This window comes from Nelumbo lutea, chromosome 3 (genome assembly GCF_056320005.1).
Source record: "Nelumbo lutea isolate HS-2025 chromosome 3, American lotus-T2T, whole genome shotgun sequence".
Lineage (NCBI taxonomy): Eukaryota > Viridiplantae > Streptophyta > Magnoliopsida > Proteales > Nelumbonaceae > Nelumbo > Nelumbo lutea.
This window is the reverse complement of record NC_142686.1, coordinates 30122174-30140238: the sequence shown is the minus strand read 5'-3', so window position 1 is coordinate 30140238 and position 18065 is coordinate 30122174. Positions and strand designations below refer to the sequence as shown.

Sequence of the window (18065 nt, the reverse complement as noted above, 5' to 3'; positions counted from 1 at the left end):
AATTGCATTATGGTTGAGACTTGGGATGGAAAAAAAAGCAAAACATTATTAAGCTCTGCATCTATCTCCTGACTTATTAGAAATTTCCCGCCACAAATAGGTGGTTCTTATGGAGGATTATTGCAATCTAATACTTAGAAAATGAGAATTAGAAAGGAAAAGCAATTCATCAGTCAGCAAGGCTCACCAGTCACCATCTATTGACTTTACTTATACCATGGGTTAGGGCAGTAAAGACAATGGGTATTGAAGAGAGGACCGGTGCATGTATGTATCACTAGCTATGACCTTACAATCCCTTCATTATAATGAAATAATTTATCTGATAACAGATATTATTAGTTCAGTTTATCAAACACGTTAATTGAAAATTTTCTTATTTTATTTCTTAGGGTTCATACGATGGTTTTTAAAATTGACCCGGAGACCGAATTGGTCAAGAGTTTGGTTATCGGGTTGAATGGTCCGATCATTCGAACTGAATGCTTGGCCTGTTTTGATAAGAAAATATAAAAGTTTTTAAAAAAAATTAAAAGATAAAAAATGGTCAAAACCGTTCGAATGGTTAACCGCCCGGTTCAGCAGTTCGCTGACCAAAATCAACAGTTTTGGGGGAAAATCCGATTTTTGGAAGAAAACAGAACTGGTCACTCCTGGTTTTTCTGGTCCGACCATCTGGTCCGGTCGGTTTTGAAAACCATAGTTCATACGCTCCAAACAAGCTTCTAATAGGTCATCTCTAAGTTTAATGCTTCCTTTGTTTTTGGGTATGGTTTTCGTGCAAAAGACTTCATTTTTACGAATGTTTTTTTTGAGGTAATTAATTCCTCCCCTAAAATCAAAAGAAAAACAATAAGATTTAACTATTTACATGTAAGAAACTCAAACAAATCTATATAATATAAGCACAGTGTCCTAAATTTGCAATTGGATACTCTACATGCAAGAAACTCTTTTCTGCAAGTGTTAGTAACACTTAAATCATCCCACTCACGCATCTACACCTCTAGATACTCTAGTTTTAAATATTTTATATATTATTTAAATATTTAAATAACTAGATATTTATCATAATTAGATATTAAATAGTTAAAATAATAAAATTATGTAATAAATTAAAAAAAATTCTTTAAAGCATAATATTGAAATTAATAATAATTTAATATATTATCAAATTAATAATGAAATTATGTAATAATAGTATAAATTATGATTTTATAGATAATTAAATTCAATAAATAATTAATATTTTATATATTATTTAAGTATTTAAATAACTAAATATTTTAAATAATAAAATATTTAACAAAAATTAATTTTAAATAGTTAAAATAAATAAATTATGTAATAAATTTAAAAAATCTGAAAAGTAGAAAAATAATTATAACATAATATTAAAATTAATAATAATTTAATATTTTTACATAATATTGTAAATAACTAATTTCACTTATATCAAGTAATGATTCAAGAAAATAACTTTCAAAAAAATTAATATTTATTAATAATAATTTTAAACTTTTAATATATATTTATTATGTAATTATATGTACTAATATTAATATTTATTATGTTTCAGTAATTATTTATTAGTTTTTGTGATAGATGTATTTTCAATAATTTTGTATAAATTTACTTTTGTTTTTTTTTATTTAACAGAAAACTTTCAATAATTATTGGAGATTAAACTACTATTATTGAAAATTTTAAATTTTGTTTATTGTACTTATTGTATTTTTGTTATAACTTATTGATTAATATTTATTAGAGATTAAACTGTTATTTGAGATTATAATATTTATTGACTAATTTAATATATTTTTAGTACTTATTGTATTTTTTATTATCAATATATTTTCAATAATTGTGTATTTTCGCTATAAATTTTCAATAATTATTGGTGATTAAACTATTATTATTTGTTAGAGATGAGACTATTAATTTTGTTGAAATTATGAGTGTTCATGAGTTGGTTCGGTTTGGCCGTAGGTTGTTTGGTCAGTCAAATTGACCTGGTCAAGTTAGGGAGTTGGTCAGCTAAAACCGATAGACCATTTGTGAAAACTGACCCACTCAGGTTGTATTGGTTTGGGTTGATTTTTTGGTTTGATTAGTTGGTTCAAAAGATTTAAACTTAAAAAATAAATTTTAATTTTAAAAATTACAATGCAATTATTAAAAACTAGATTTAAAAATTAAATTTATGATATAAAACGTTTTAGATTATGAAATATGGGAAATTTCCCACTTTTCCATATTAAAATTTATATTTAAAATATAAAATATTAATATATATCAACTGTCAGGTCATTTGATTTTGGTTAGTTTACAAATGGCGAAAGCGAAAATGATCCAACCTGGTCAAGTTAGGAAATTTTTAAACTAATTCCAACCTAAAAATACTAGAAAACTGACCAACTCAAGTTGAGTTGATCAGGTTGGTCAGTTTCATCAATTTGACGAAGAAACCTAACTGAAATTAATTATTATTATTTTTGTATTATAAAAAATTTATTAAAAGTAGTATATAAAATATGAATAATTATTAATTATTGAAAAATTTGAAAATATAAAATAATTTCATACTCTTATGTGTTTCTATTAGGGTCATTTACTAGAACACACCTTATAGTTTTACATATTTACTTAAACCTACATTATAGTTTTCATTTTACTAAAATATCCCATATATTTTTCAACTTATTTACTTAATCAACCTTTCATTAAGGAGTGTTTGTTTTGCCATTACTCCTATGATTTTTTATTCCAAAAATACCCTTAACACTTTTTGTACAAAAACAAAATTGACCAAATATAGCCAATAGAGTGGTTGTTTGTGTCTTATTAGGGAAAAATTGTATTTTATTTTTATTTTCTGTTGATTAAATTTATTTAAATGAACATTAGGGTCAACCCTGTCATTTTCCACTACCCTCTAATGGAAGATTGGTTAAATTCATTGCAAATTATAAGTGGTGTTTTAGTAAAATACAAACTATATGATAGATTTTAGTAAATCCATAAAACTATAGGGGGTGTTTTAGTAAATGACCCTTTTTATTATTTATCTTTCAATTACAAATCCTGTGCATCGCATGGGTCCCAGCTAGTAACTTTTAAATCAATGATACTTCATTGCTTAAGATCCTTTTGTTTTTTGGTAGCTTACGTGGGTAAATGCACTCATGTTTTCGTGCATGAGAATACACATCTCGCTCCTCACCTAGGCAACTACTTGGGTAAATGAAACAAATTAATTTAGAGTAATTTAATTAATTAATTTAACTTAATTGATTAAATATGATTAATGAATTAATTATTAATTTAATCAAATGCATAATTACTAAAATCATATATGACATGCACTAAGACATTTTACCAAACTGGGGTGGGGGGAAGGAGGGAGAGAGGGAGGGGTGTGGTTGGAGATAGAAAGAGAGTGAGAGGAGAGACAATGTTTTAAAATATTAGTTTGTTTTTTTTTTCCATGGAATTCAATTGAAATATTAAAGAGATGTTGATGAAAAGGCCTGGCTTCGCCCAAAAATTCTAGGCTTGGTCCAAAGTTTTGTGTTTAGACTTAGTCTGGGCCTGGCCCTACAAATTTTTAGCCCAAGCTTTGGCCAAATACTTTAGCCCAGTCTGAGCTCACATTTGGCTCACAAATTTCCAAGTCAAGCTTGGCCCTGACCAACTTAAGCCGCCTAACCCAAAAATTTCAAAGCTTGGGCCTAGGTTTTTTGTTCAAGCTTGGCCCCGGGCTTGAGTGTGCATTAGGTCCACAAGTTTCCAAGTTGGTTTTGTTTCTAATACTACAATCCCAATTCGGGGCTTGCCTAGATGGAACATGATTAGAAAACTTAATTAATTAATTATATTTATTAATTGAAAAAATATATTAAAAATATTTATTATCTTGTAAATAATATTAAAAATTCATGGAGAGAGTGGTTGAAGATAAATGAAAACTTGAAAATAAAGATAAATGAAAAATAAAAAATGGTGTTATAGTGGAAGTGGAGAGAGATATAGGGTTATCAATGGATCGGGTCTAGGTAGAACTAGAACCAATCCAACAAGAATTACTAAGGACCCGGAATTGAATTGGACCCGATAGGGTCTGTAACTTTAGACGCAAAACTCAACCGATCAATTCTCAGGACAATCAAGTTTGACCTAATGGAGCCAATTGCAATTAACCTATTGAAAAATATTGTATATAATATTAATTTATTTAATATATTATACATTTAATACATACATGCATACACAATATACTATACATATTATACGTTTAATATATATATATATATATATATATATGGGTCTGAATCAATTCAAGAGTAAGTGGAACCAATTCTGACTCGATAATAATTGGGACAATATATCAAGAACCAAACTGTCTCAATTAGTTTGGATCCAACCTGACCCATTGAAGTAATAAATGAAAAGTAAAAAGAGTAATAACAATTTTGTGGCAATATTAAAATTAAGTAACAAATCAAGATTATACACACAACAAAAAGAAAGATTAATCATTACTTTTTTATAGCACTTTTGTAATTACATGAAAACTTAATGCTATATGCAAGACTAAAAAAGACAATGATTTACTTTTCAATGGCACTTTTGTAATTAGTAAAAACCACAAGGTGTCAAACAATGACACTCTTGTAATTAGTAAAAAAATTCAAAGTAACGAATAATAACATTCTTGTAATTAGTAAATGCTCATGAACATCCACATGCACTACTAATGTCAAAATAGTAGAATATTTCACACGAGCTCATATAGCCTTTGCATGCTGTGATTCCATTTGAAACAAATTGGGTATGAAAAGAGCACTCATTTTGCTTCAAATGGAATCTTAGCATGCGAAGCCAGTATGAATTGTGAAATATTCTACTGTTTTGGCCCCGGTGGTGCATGTGGATGTTCATAAGCATTTACTAATTACAAGACTCACCCCCAAATCTTTTTAAATGGTGTGGTTCAAAAATTTATACATTTGATGGTTACCTATAATTTACGATATTTTAAACTTGATTTTGATTCTTATATTTGAACATAAAGACACCCCAGAATCTATGTAAAATTGTAAATAACATTTTGATGGGTTAAAAAACTTGATATATGTTGTATGATATGCATTGATACTTTGAATTTCTCCTAATCTTTTATATGCCTCCAAGGCTCCATGGAATCTCTTATTGAATATTTTGTGAATTATATTTTTTATGATCTAAAAAAAAAGTAAATTTTAAATAAAAAATGAACTTAACCTACTCAATGGCATCTCATCTATTTCTTAATTTGAGGAAAGTAACTCCAAGGGGCTTTGCTCATGGTAACCATCTCTCTCCTTTTCTACCCCAAAAATATGTTACATAGTTACTACCATTTTATCTATTTTTATTGATCAGAGCTTATGTAGACCATAGCACACATTACACGAATAAGAAGGAAATGAAGTGCATTGATTTGGCTGTCCATTGTTATGCTCAAATCCAACTATTAAATTGAATTTTCTAATAGCTGCATAGATCTAAATATTGATCACGATCATCCGTTTAATGCACCAAGACCCAAAATTAATTGCTATGTGCGCATACTCATAAAAATTTGTCTCTTCATGGATAAGGCTGCAATTTGGGGCTGATTTAACCTAATTCTAGCTTAAAAAAGTTGAGTTGAGTTGAAGTTTGGGTTAGGACTAGGGTTGAAAAGTATGAACTCAACTTAACTTGGGGTTGGGTTAGGATTGAGGCATGACCAATCCGATACAATCCAAAACTGATTTAACTTCATATTTATATGTACAAATGTTATGTAATTAAACAAATATTTATGTATGCATTTATGTATATCTGTATATATATGCATATATTCATGCATTTAAATAAGTAGTTTTTGCTAGTATATATTTATGCATTTATGTATGTATTGTATGTCACAAAATTTAAGCTTAAAGGCATAATTTTTCTAAAACATGATAAGTATATTCTTTTACAAGTAATAATGCTAAAATTCAATTAACTTAACTCTTAATTGAGGGTAGGAAATAAGAACATTTAACAAAAGAAAGTAGTGAAGGTAGTCAGATCAACCTAAACCCAATCCAATCCAAGTCTTAGAGTTGTGGTTTAACAGCTCAGGTTAGATTAGGTTGACCTCAATCCGACCTGAACCAGCCTGACTTAATACTAAATGGGCTAGTGTCCTTCCTCACCACTTGCATCACCTGAACTTTATGCTGCTTTTGTAAAACTTAAAATAAGCCTAAACCTAAGTTATTAATCGTTTGGGCCTTCTAACAAAATAACCAGGGAGTACCTAATTAGTCATCTATTTTACCTACAGCTGGACCCACTTAAGTTGAATTAATCTAAATCATCGAAATAACATATAATTCAAACATTTGTGCTTATACTGTTTACAAAGTTGACTTGCAATGAAATGTAAATGTACTATATATGTTTAAAAAAATCAGTTGACATGATATTTTGCGACCACAGTACGTAATAGCAGATATATGTTTTTTGTTTTTGGCCCACAGTAATAGCAGATATAATGCAAATTACTCCGACAAATACAATTATATATATACAATTGTATATATATCTTCATCTTGTGAGTCATTAATTCATGAAACAAGCGGCAGGAAGGCCGGCCATGGGGACATGGAATAAATGTTGTTCCACTATTAATGTAATAATGCTTGTATTCCTTCCAGATGATTTCAGTAAAGCAATGGAGCACTTTCAAACTCACTCGAGTTACATAGTTTTGGTGTTCAGTATGGTCGGGGATAATAAAGTAATTTTGTCTTTGGGTTTTGAAGGTTGGTTGAAGGCTTTGAAGATTCAGAGAGGTCGTTGTTGAAACCGAGGTGGAGTAGACCCCGAGTATGATAGAAACCGAGGGTAGATGGATGAAGTGCTGCAAGGTAAGAACTCGTCAAAGGCCCCGGGTGAGAATCCAAAGCAGAGTCTCCGACGGTCAAATTAGTACAGGGTACAAAAGGAGAGTATCAAGATAGGATCCTGATAGATAGTTCTAGGCTAAAGTCACAATAGCAATTATTATAATAGCCATTATGACAGTAGCTGTAGGTCTTGAGTTTCTGTAACCTCTTTACCTGGAGTGGGAGTACCCCTATTTATACTTGAACTGCCCGAAGATAGGTGAAGATGAACGCTTGAGATGAGAGCCGTATCCCTACAACAGGTCTGGTAGGGTCATGTGGGTGCATCGTAGTTGGTTCTGTACGGTGGGGATAGGGTAACCCCTGTTGTAGTAGATCTCGTTCTCTGATTTGACGCTCATGGGCTGAGTCAAATAGGCTGGGTTGGGTCACCCCAAATCACATAGAAAGAGAGAGAGAGAGAGCGACAAGCACTTATCAAATTGAAGAAAGGTCTCCATTATCACTTTAGTGGAGTGTCGTCTTGGGTGGGCGAAGATTGTTGTGCATGGTTTGGAGTTGGACGCGACAACACAACAGGTCATGTTGTGAATTAAGCTCAACTTCCATGGATCCGAATTGTCTGGTGAGGTAAATCCCTTCCTGCTCGATATAAGACACTTGAATTACCTGTATCTGAGCGGCAACACTTTTCTAGGTGAAATCCCAAGTTGAGGTACCTTAATCTCTCGTCTTCACTCTTCTCTGGAGTCGAGCCCATCCGATTCGATTATATAGACAACTGGGTGGGAAGTCAGGTCACTCCGTCTTTTTGTGGTGGGCTATCTAGGAACGTTAGGAATGGATATGAGCCACCCAAGCCTTTTATGGTGGCAACTGGGTGACTTGGTCTTTGAAAAATTTATAAACCCATTTCAACTATTGATAAGGTGTGTGTGTAAGGGCAAAATAAGGATTTTGAAAGGATAACATGATGACAAATATTAAACGGTTCTTAATCAACATTTTTATTAATTAGGGTATGTTTAATTCGATGGGTCAAAGAAAAAATGAAAAAGGTGATCCAACCTGCCGGATTCGAACCAGCGACCTAAGGATGGCTAAAGGTCATTCCCACTACAGTCCTCCGCTCTACCAACTGAGCTAAGGTTGGATTGTGGCTGCTGGGATTCGAGCCCAGGTCTCCACGGCCACAACGTGGAATTCTCACCACTAAACTACAGCCACAAGTTGAGACAACCTTTTATTATTATATAAAAGAGAAGAAATCCTGTCGCATCCCTCCAAAATGATGCGCACCATTTTGATTTTGATCAGGAGACGTGTATCGCATAGAACTTTATATTGGTAAATTCTACTTAGCATTCCTGAAGACCGAACTTATAGAATTCGATTGGTATTGGTAATGTCTTTATGGTATTAGATCAAACCGTTTTAAAACAGAAAGTGAAAGAGTGTCGAGAGTGTGTGGTATTGAACTCTTGTGTGAACATATGATTCATAAAAGTGAGAACCGGTAACACTTTCAACCAGTAACAACTAACAACAATAGGAGAGAACTATTAACAACAGAAAACGTGCATATTTGCATGACTATTAATTGGGCTTTCCCCTTCACCCCCAGCGCCAATGGTCAGTGGCCTGTTGCCTGTTGGGGAAGACAAATTAGGCTATAAATGGATCAACAAATTTGACTATAAATGGATCAGATTAAATCATATCAAGGACACCAACCCAATAACTGCATGGGCAAACAAATAAATATCAACAAGAGATTTGACGAGGCCTGGGAATGGATTAACTGGAGACAAAAACATACACACCCGGCTGAACTACCTATCACGGTTGAACATGTCAGTGTTCACTCTGGAACCCAACTGTATTAAACACCAACGGTTCAACCATGATAGATAATTCAGCCAGATGTGTATAATTTATCTCCAGGTCATCCGGACTGACAAAGCCTGGGTCAATGGAGAATGGGTGGAACTATTCATTGAGAGTTGGGTACTTCAATGTTGAAGGATCAGATCCAGTACATCAATTGGAAGAACAACTACAGCAAAAACAACGTGAGAGGCATAACAAGAAATTTAGAAGCAGATGGAGCTATGTCGGAGCAGATGGCTTCTCTATGAGCTGACCTCATACTTGCTTCATATACTAGCCTCCTAAGATCAATCAACTAATCTCACCGTCCAAATAATGCATCGAGATTTCAATTAATCTTGTCCATTAATTTAAATGAAATCACAAATTATTGTATCAAAGCCATTAAAGTGATCTACTAAGATCAATGGATTAAATGAAATATTGGAACAAGATTTGGATGGTTGAAGTTGGTTTATTTTATTTAGTACATTACTTCTACTAATATTTATAAGAAATTTTGATGATTTATTTAAGGGTAAGTTTAGTCAATTTACATATTGTTTGAGTATTTTTAAGCTTTTTGATAATTGATTAAATCCTTTTTGCCATTAATGTTTATTGACCGAAAGATAAAAAAATTATTTTACCCATTATTCTCCAAATTTTCAAAATGAAGCAACACCAGTCAAGCGAAAATGATGAATTCCTGTGTCATTTTTGGCAAGTGTCTGTGATAATAAATGGAGCTTCCGTCATTCCCCATTAAATTAACACCCATGAAAGGAGACTTTCTAGAATATCATTAGCAATCCCTCTCTATTAGCAGAATACTAGACTCTCGCAGACGATGCACTTCTTTTAACTCAAAAAGCAAAAACAAACGTACTCAATTAAGCGCATAGGGCCGGGGTCTTCATTTCGACTCACTCCTCAACAGAGTTACAAAGAGGGCCGAGGGCAATAGAGGCCCACAGAATTACAGCATTGAAGTCGTCGAAAGGAAAAATTTTCAATTAGAGAAAACCTAGAAAGCTTTACAAAATCTTGCTCATAAAGGCTTTAATCAAAGAAACCCAGAAAGCTTTACAAAATCTTGCTCAAAAAACGCTTCAATCAAAGAAAAACCAAAAAACTTTACTGATGAGGAATGCCTAGAATTTGACTTGACCCAAATTTAAGAGGAAAAACGTGAGGATTCGATTAAAGGTTGGGGATGATGCTGTTGGAATTTGGAAGTTAAGTATATATTTGGCATCAATGCTGTAGATCTGTTGATGTGTGATTGGAAGCACAGAAAACGGTGCCCTTTCTTTAATGTTTGGAAATGTTGTTGCTAGGTTGGACGTTTCCCGGAGCAACAGCAATATTTTCTGTTTGGTACTAATGTTCCAGGAAACGTTTTCAGCACTGGTGCCCATTATCCAATGCCACCTTACGTTCATATTGGTAGCAACAAGCTGCAACTCCAGAAAACGCTAAATTCAGTGTTGCTCCAAGCCATGCCTTCCCAATTTCTAACACATGACTTGGAGCACTATTTTTTATGAAAAATGGTTTTAAACAAATACCCATTTTTCGGACCACCATTTTTTCTGATGTGGCATTGATGCGGCGCCACAACGGCAACTATGCCAAACAGACACTAAATGTTTATTCTAAATTCGTTTGGGGAAGGGAGAACACGTGGTTTTATACAACAAGAGAATTTCTGATTCCTTTCCTTTTCTATAATTTTGCAAGCCAACTTTTCTTATTCTTTTCCTCATCTTATTCGGCCAAAGGGGTGACAAGGGGGACTGTGTCCATCATCTTGGGCAGAAGAACAACAGGCAGAGACGAAGGAAGTGGGGATTTGTGAGGTGGAGACGAAGGAAGATGATGATCTCCTAATTTTCTTCATCAGTAAAGCTTTCTCTGTTTTCTCTTGAAATCTTGCGCTTGAGCTCGGATTTTCTTTCTGGATTTCCTTGAATTTGGATATTTCACCTTATTTTCTCTGTCCAGTTTCCCTGGAAATCATGAGAGATCTGGTGACGGTCTCAACGGTAATGACTATGAATGGGAGTGCATAGAAATTTTTTCATTGTCTCTAGTTTGCTGGTGTTGCACCGGTGAGCTTCCGAAGGCAAGATACTCAACGGGGTTGCATTGGTGACGGTGCTGCAGTTGAGAAATCTATACTCTGGAGCAGAAATTGGAATAAAAAAAAGCTCTTGATGAGAAGATGACGAGAAAAGCATATTTTAGGTATTTTAAAAAATATATTAATCACGTGACATTACATGTGAATGGAATTTGACGGAAAGTTAAGGGAAATGGAGGTTTTAGACAATTGTCAAAAAACTTAGGTACTCAAGACAATATGTAAACAATAAGGATGAATTAGTCCACTAGCTAAACCATAAGGGTAGTTTAATTGGTCAAGATTTTTGAAATATTGAAAAAAAATTGCTTTAATAGCCCAAATTAATTTAAATTTTGATGCATCACTTAGATGGTTGAGATCAATTCAATGATAATATTAAGAGGACATTCTTTTTTTGGATTTTGATAGGGGGAAATCTGGTCAATGGGATTTTGGTTCCTGATGGAGGAAGATTTGACCTGACGACCCCTTAGCCATGCGACACGTGGAAGCAACCGAGAGTGACTGGTAGAAACGCCAGCTTGGCACGGCAGCAGGCCCACAACCCAAGCTCCGAACTAAAGAGCCGAGCTCCCTCGAAGGAACCTGCAACCCGAGCTCCGAACTAAAGAACTGAGCTCCCTCGAAGGAACCTACAAACCGAGCTCCGAACTAAAGAGTCCCGAGCTCTCCCTTCGAGGTCCTAAGCCTTATAAGGAGCACCAAAGGCAAAAAACCCGAACTGCCCGCACAGGGGCAGTTCGGGCCATACTTCTATCCGAACTCAAGACTTCACCTCGCACACCACTTCGGCTCCAAGTCGCCTGACTGAACAACCGTGCCTAACGCCTAGGAGACCGTACTCGGAGGCGGCGCACCTGACTGATTAGGGGACCGACACATGACAACTGCCATCCAACGGCCACCTGCCACCGCCATCCCAGACGGACAGAGGCGGCCTTGGCAACTAACAGTGGAGGTTATGACACCCGAACTGGCAACTGGTAGTGGAGGTTATGACACCCGAACTGGCAACTGGCAGTGGAGGTTATGACACCCGAACTGGCAACTGGTAGAGGAAGTGACCCGATTTGGCAGAGGTAATGATGCCCGAACCGGCAGAGGTAATGATGCCCGAACTGGCAGAGGTAATGATGCCCGAACTGGCAGAGGCATGGAAGTGAGTGTACAGGGTAATTATAAAAGGCCCCCATCCCACAAAGAAGAGAGTATGTGATTCTTGCATTTTCTGGTCTTAGAATTCCTCATTTCCCTTGCCTTCTAAAGAACACTAACTTGAGCTTCGGAGTGTTCCAACCGGGTTCCTCCCCGGAAGCCTCCGGTTTCTTCCTTGTTTCAGGCACCTCCGATCTCGTCAGAAGCGAGGTAATCGGCAACTAGGACAGACCGGATCACGCACCATCATTTGGCGCTGTCTGTGGGAATGCTTCAAAAAGCCTCCCCTAACCTTTAACACACACACACACACACTCTCTCTCTCTCTCAAAGAAACCTTAGCTTCCATGGCTTCTCCCAGCAACAGCAGGCACAACGCCGACTTGAATGTTGTAGGGGAACACCCCCAGCCCGCCACCGTGTGCATAGGACAATTCATCATTTCCCTATCGACGGACGGAATCCCTAGCCTCAACGCACCAAACATGGTGCACCTGTGAATGTTCCCCTTCCTCTCCTTGTCGAGACAGCCTTTACTGAACCAACTGCTGTCCCCCTGGCGACTAGCCAAAACCAGTTTGATGACTTGATGCAGTGCATGTGGGCAATGCAAGCCCAAATGCAGTAGTTCTAGCAGCATCAGCTCCATCAGCTCCATTAGCATCAAGTACTGCACCACATCTCTCAGTATCACTATCAACAGCAGTTCCCCCAACTGCCTCTGAACCAACCACAACTTCCACCTCGGCACCCCGCTCCGAAGCCGGTCAAGCCCTCCCCTCAGGGCAGATGCCTCCACCGAGGAGAAGCCTCCCAACTTTAGAACCCCTCCAAGAGCCAAGCCTCATCCCCGGGCAGGAGGGAAAGACCAATCACCCCCGCCTCGCAACTCGCCGGTGGATCAGGAACCTCCTTACCAGCCAAGTTAGCACCTCGGCACTCCAAGTTTGAGCTATCGCTCAAGTCAACAGACTACCGACAGTCCGGGCCCATCGAGCTCGGCACTACCGAAGCCAGCAACGCTAATACTAGGCCCTCTAAGTAGCAATGAAGGTGCCGGCGAAGTCGCCGAACTTCCACCCGCATCCTGCCTGAGCTCCAAGGTAAAGAAGAGACAAGCTCGGACGAGGTAAAAGCTGCCCCTATTCTCTCAGTCCCTTCCCCCCTCTCATTAGAACTCCTTGCAGTCCCTATGCCCAGGGATTTCAAATTCCCCTCTCTAGACAAGTATGATGGGTCCTTCGACCCCAACGACCACGTCGATGCCTTCCAGTCCCAAATGCACCTGGCAAGGGCCAATGAATCCTACATGTGTGTGGCCTTCACCACCACCTTCAAGGGGGTGGCCCGCACCTGGTACGGGAACCTGGCCCTCGAGTCAATAAGAAGTTGGACCCAGTTTGTGCAGGTCTTCACCGCGCACTTCGTTACCAGCAAGCAGTGCCCCAGAACCGAGGAGAGCATCTTCGGAGTAGTCCAGAGAGAAGGAGAGTCCATCCGGGGCTACATCAAGCGGTTCAATGATGCATGTTTGCAGATATCGCGATTGGACCCCGCGGTGCAGCTCGCGGCAGCCAAGAGAGGAGTAACACACAAGGAGTTCAAGTGGCACATGGTAATTAACCAGCCCATGACCGTGGCTGAATTCCTCAAGCTCGCGGACAAATTCATGAGAACAGAGGAGAAGATCAACCAAAGAACCAAAAGCGGGATCGAGAAAAGGAAGAGGGAAGGCGAGCCCTCCAATCCAGATGACAGAAGAAGGAAAGACCCAGCTCGAGGGACGAAGCCAAGCCAGCCGTTCCGAGCTCCCTTAGCAGTTCGGACGGGCTACACACCCTTAAATGCAAAGCGGGGCGAGATCTTAATGACGATCAAAGACGCCCCATATGTGAAGTGGCCACCCCGTCTGAAGGGAAAAATGAAATAGAGAAACTTATCCGTCGCGGATATCTACGAAATTTTATACAACACAATAATAATAATAATAATAGTAATAAGCCAGGTCGATAGGGAGAGCACAACAAAGACGCTCCCAGGTCCAGTAGCCAGCCAGCGGAACCACAGAAGCATCCCCCAGAGGAAAGACCAGTTCGGGGAACAACCCACGTGATCATTGGAGGATTGGTCGTGGCAGGGTGCACCTCGGCAGTAGCTCGTGCGTCAACTCGAGAAGCCGCCAGAGAAAAACGAAATCCCCCAAAGCGGCCTAAGGACGGAAGACCCTAAATTCTTCACCGAAGACGATGCACACGGGGTCCACTACCCCCACGATGATGTATTTGTCATAAAGATGAAAATCAATGACTTCGAAGTCCGGTAGGTACTCATTGACTCTGGTAGTTCGGCAGACATCCTCTTTAAAGCGGCCTTCGACAAGCTCCAGTTCGAGAGAGTGACTTGAAGCCCGTGAACACCTCGCTGGTCGGCTTCAGCGGAGAAGAGGTCAGACCCCTGGGAAAAGTCACAGTACCTGTGGAAGTCGGCATGTGGCCTAGCACGGTAAGACTCAGTCACGATTTCTTGGTGGTCGCGACCCCTCCCCCTACAATGCCATAGTAGGTTGGCCGACCACCCATGCTTTAAAAGCTATGGTGTCCACTTACTATTTGGCCATGAAGTTCCCAACGGACTTCAGCATCAGGGTAGTGCGGGACGACCAACTCGAGTCCCGCAAGTGCTACGCTGCCACCCTCAAGGGAAAGGCCAAAATAACCAGCGACCTCGAACTGGAGTGACCTACGGAACAGAAGGAGGAGCGAGCTGCAGGAACAGAGGAAACTGTTCCCATTTCTGTCTCGGCAGAGGACCCCGCCAGACTACTTCAGGTCAGAGCATCCCTTGAAGAACCCTTGCGATCCAAACTGGTGCATTTCTTACTCAGTAACTTAGATGTTTTCGCTTGGTTCGCGGCAAAAATGCCTGGCATAGACCCTATGCTCATAACTCACAAGCTCAATACTAACCCTGTAGTCAGACCCATTAGACAAAAGAAACACAACCTAGCCCCATAACGCTGGAGGGCGGTTGATGAGGAAGTCGAGAAGCTCCTCGCAGCAGACTTCATAAGGGAAGTTCATTACCCGAGCTAGGTAGCCAACCCAGTTCTGATAAAAAAGGCAAACGACAGGTGGCGCATGTGCATCTATTATACCGACCTGAACCGAGCTTGCCCAAAAGATTGCTTCCCCCTCCCCAGGATTGACCGCCTAGTGGACTTGACATCGGGACACGAGTTGCTAAGCTTCCTGGATGCCTAATCGGGCTACAACCAAATCAGGATGGACCCGACCGACGAGAAAAAAACCACCTTCATAACCGAGTTCGGCCTGTACTGCTACAAGGTCATGCCCTTCGGACTGAAAAATGCTGAGGCGACCTTCCAAAGACTTGTGAATAAGCTGTTTCAGCCCTTAATTGGCACGAAGATAGAATGCTATGTAGATGACATGATCGTCAAGACACAGTTTTTGCATGAATTAATACAAGACTTGCATTATGTCTTGCAAATTCTGCGTCAATTTAGCATGAAACTAAACCCAAACAAGTGTGGTGTCACCTCGGGTAAGTTCCTAGGGTACATCGTCAACTGGCACGGTATTGAGGCCAACTCGGACAAAATAAAGGCCATCCTAGATATGAGACCACCTTGAAAAGTAAAAGAGGTTCAGAGGCTAAATGACAAGATAGCTGCTCTAAGTCGCTTCATGTCTAAGTCAGCAGACCGTTGCTTGCCCTTCTTCAAGGCAATAAAAGGCAAAGGGTTCAAGTGGAACCCAAACTGCCAGCTCACATTTGACGAGCCCAAGAAATACCTTGCCATCATCCCGGTGTTGACTCGACCCGAAGAGGGCGATGTTTTAGAACTGTACCTTTTGGCAAACGACGAAGTGGTCAGTTCGGTATTGATAAAGGAAGCAGATCGGGTCCAACGACCCATCTACTATGTTAGTAAGATATTGCAGGGAGCAGAAATGAGATATCCAGAGATAGAAAAGCTGTCATATGCGCTGGTCATTGTGGCCTGCAAACTCCGCCCGTATTTCCAAGCTCATACCATCACCGTGCTCACTGACAAACCCTTGAGGCAAGTATTACTCAGGCCCGAGGTTTATGGACAATTGACAAAGTGGGCCATCGAACACAGTGAGTACGACCTTCAGTATAAGCCCCGAACCGCCATCAAAGCCCAACCTTGGCGGATTTCGTTGCAAAATGCACGTTCAGCTCCGAGGACCTTGGCCCGGTTGAGCACATGGCTCCCAATTTGGGTGAGCTCGGTGCTCCCAGGCTAGCTGAGTCCGAGCCCTGTGAGGTCGCACCTAGTTTGGTATCTCTCCTGGTTAGGACAAGTGTGAACTGGGATGAAAAGACCTGGATCCTTCATGTAGATGGTTCCTCAAACCAGCAAGGTAGCGGAGCCGGTGTAGTTCTCCGCGGTCCGAGTGACACAAAACTGGAGTACGCACTACGCTTTGAGTTCGCGACATTCAACAATGAGGCAGTATACGAGGCGTTGATAGCCGGACTTGCCCTAGCGCAAGAAATAAAGGAAAAAGACATAGTTATCTGCAGTGATTCCTAGCTCGTGGTCAACCAAGTTACAGCAGAATATGAAGCCCGCGACCCAGCTATGATCGCCTACTTGGCAAAGGTAAGAGAGGCACTGCTTAGCTTCTAGTCACACTTCATCAAGAAAATCCCGAGGTCAGAGAAAATTGATTCCGACGCCCTGTCCCGACTAGCCAGCACCGATGACAACACCATGAGAACTGTGTACATAGAGGAGTTACCTCGGCCCAGCATTCTCCGAGGAGCAGAGGAGGTCGCTCCTGTCGCCCAAGCAGAACCGACCTAGATTGATCCACTCGTGAGCTTCCTGCTACATGGAACCCTCCCCGAAGAACGCAATGCCGCCAGGAGGGTAGAGCATCAGGCAGCCAAGTACGTTATGATAGACAGACGACTGTACCGAAGATCCTACACGCTCCCTTACCTGTGCTGCTTGCGACCTCCCGAAGCTGACCTCGTACTCCGCAACATTCATGAAGGCCTATGTGGCAGACACTTGGGGGGAAGGGCCGTCGCTCAGAAGGCACTACGACAGGGGTACTATTGGCCAACAATGAAAGCAGACGCCGTCGAGCTAATTAGGAAATGCGAGAAGTGCCAAAAACACGCCAATATTCACCATCAGCCCACCGCTGACCTCAAGTACCTTACTATCCCATGGCCCTTCGCACAATGGGGTATCGACCTACTCGGGCCATTCCCGCCAGCAACAAGAGGGAAGAAGTTCCTAATAGTGGTAGTAGACTATTTCACCAAGTGGGTTGAAGCTGAAACTCTCGTAACCATCACAGCTCGGAATTCCCAGAACTTCTTCTGGAAGAACATAGTATGCCGCTTCGGGCTACCTCGGGTGTTGATCTCCGACAACGGTAAGCAGTTCGAAGACATCAAATTCCAAGAGTGGTGCCAAGGCATGGGGATACGACAAAACTTCACATCGGTTGCGCACCCACAAGCAAATGGCTAGACAGAAGTCACGAACAGAGCTATCCTTAGCAGACTAAAAGTCAGGCTAGACCGAGCTAAAGGACTATGGGCGGACGAGCTACCCAGTGTCCTATGGGCCTACCAAACTACATAGAAGACCACCACCGGAGAAACTCCCTTCAACCTCACCTACGGCACGGAGGCAGTCATCCCAGCTGAAATCGAGATCCCCTCACTTCGGTTGGAAGCATACAACGACAATACTAATAACGACAAGCTACGTACCAACCTCGACCTACTTGACGAGGCGAGGGACCTCGCATACATCATAACCGCAGCATACCAGCTAAGGGTAGCTCGGTACTACAATGCTAGAGTTAAGAAACGAGACTTTCGTGTTGGTAACCTTGTCCTCCGCAAAATCATGGTACCTGAGCCCGGCATTGGAAAACTCAGGCCAAACTGGG

The 18065-nt window shown here is 40.0% G+C and overlaps 2 non-coding genes across 2 annotated transcripts; both read right to left on the bottom strand.

The window, feature by feature from the left end:
- Positions 1-7988: 7988 nt before the first annotated feature.
- TRNAY-GUA (transfer RNA tyrosine (anticodon GUA)) lies at positions 7989-8079 on the bottom strand. The gene is given in 2 exon segments: positions 7989-8024; positions 8043-8079. It is a non-coding gene; the product is annotated as a tRNA-Tyr (tRNA).
- A 2-nt stretch (positions 8080-8081) lies between these two features.
- Positions 8082-8153, bottom strand: TRNAH-GUG (transfer RNA histidin (anticodon GUG)). Its single transcript has one exon. It is a non-coding gene; the product is annotated as a tRNA-His (tRNA).
- Between the last annotated feature and the right edge of the window lie 9912 nt (positions 8154-18065).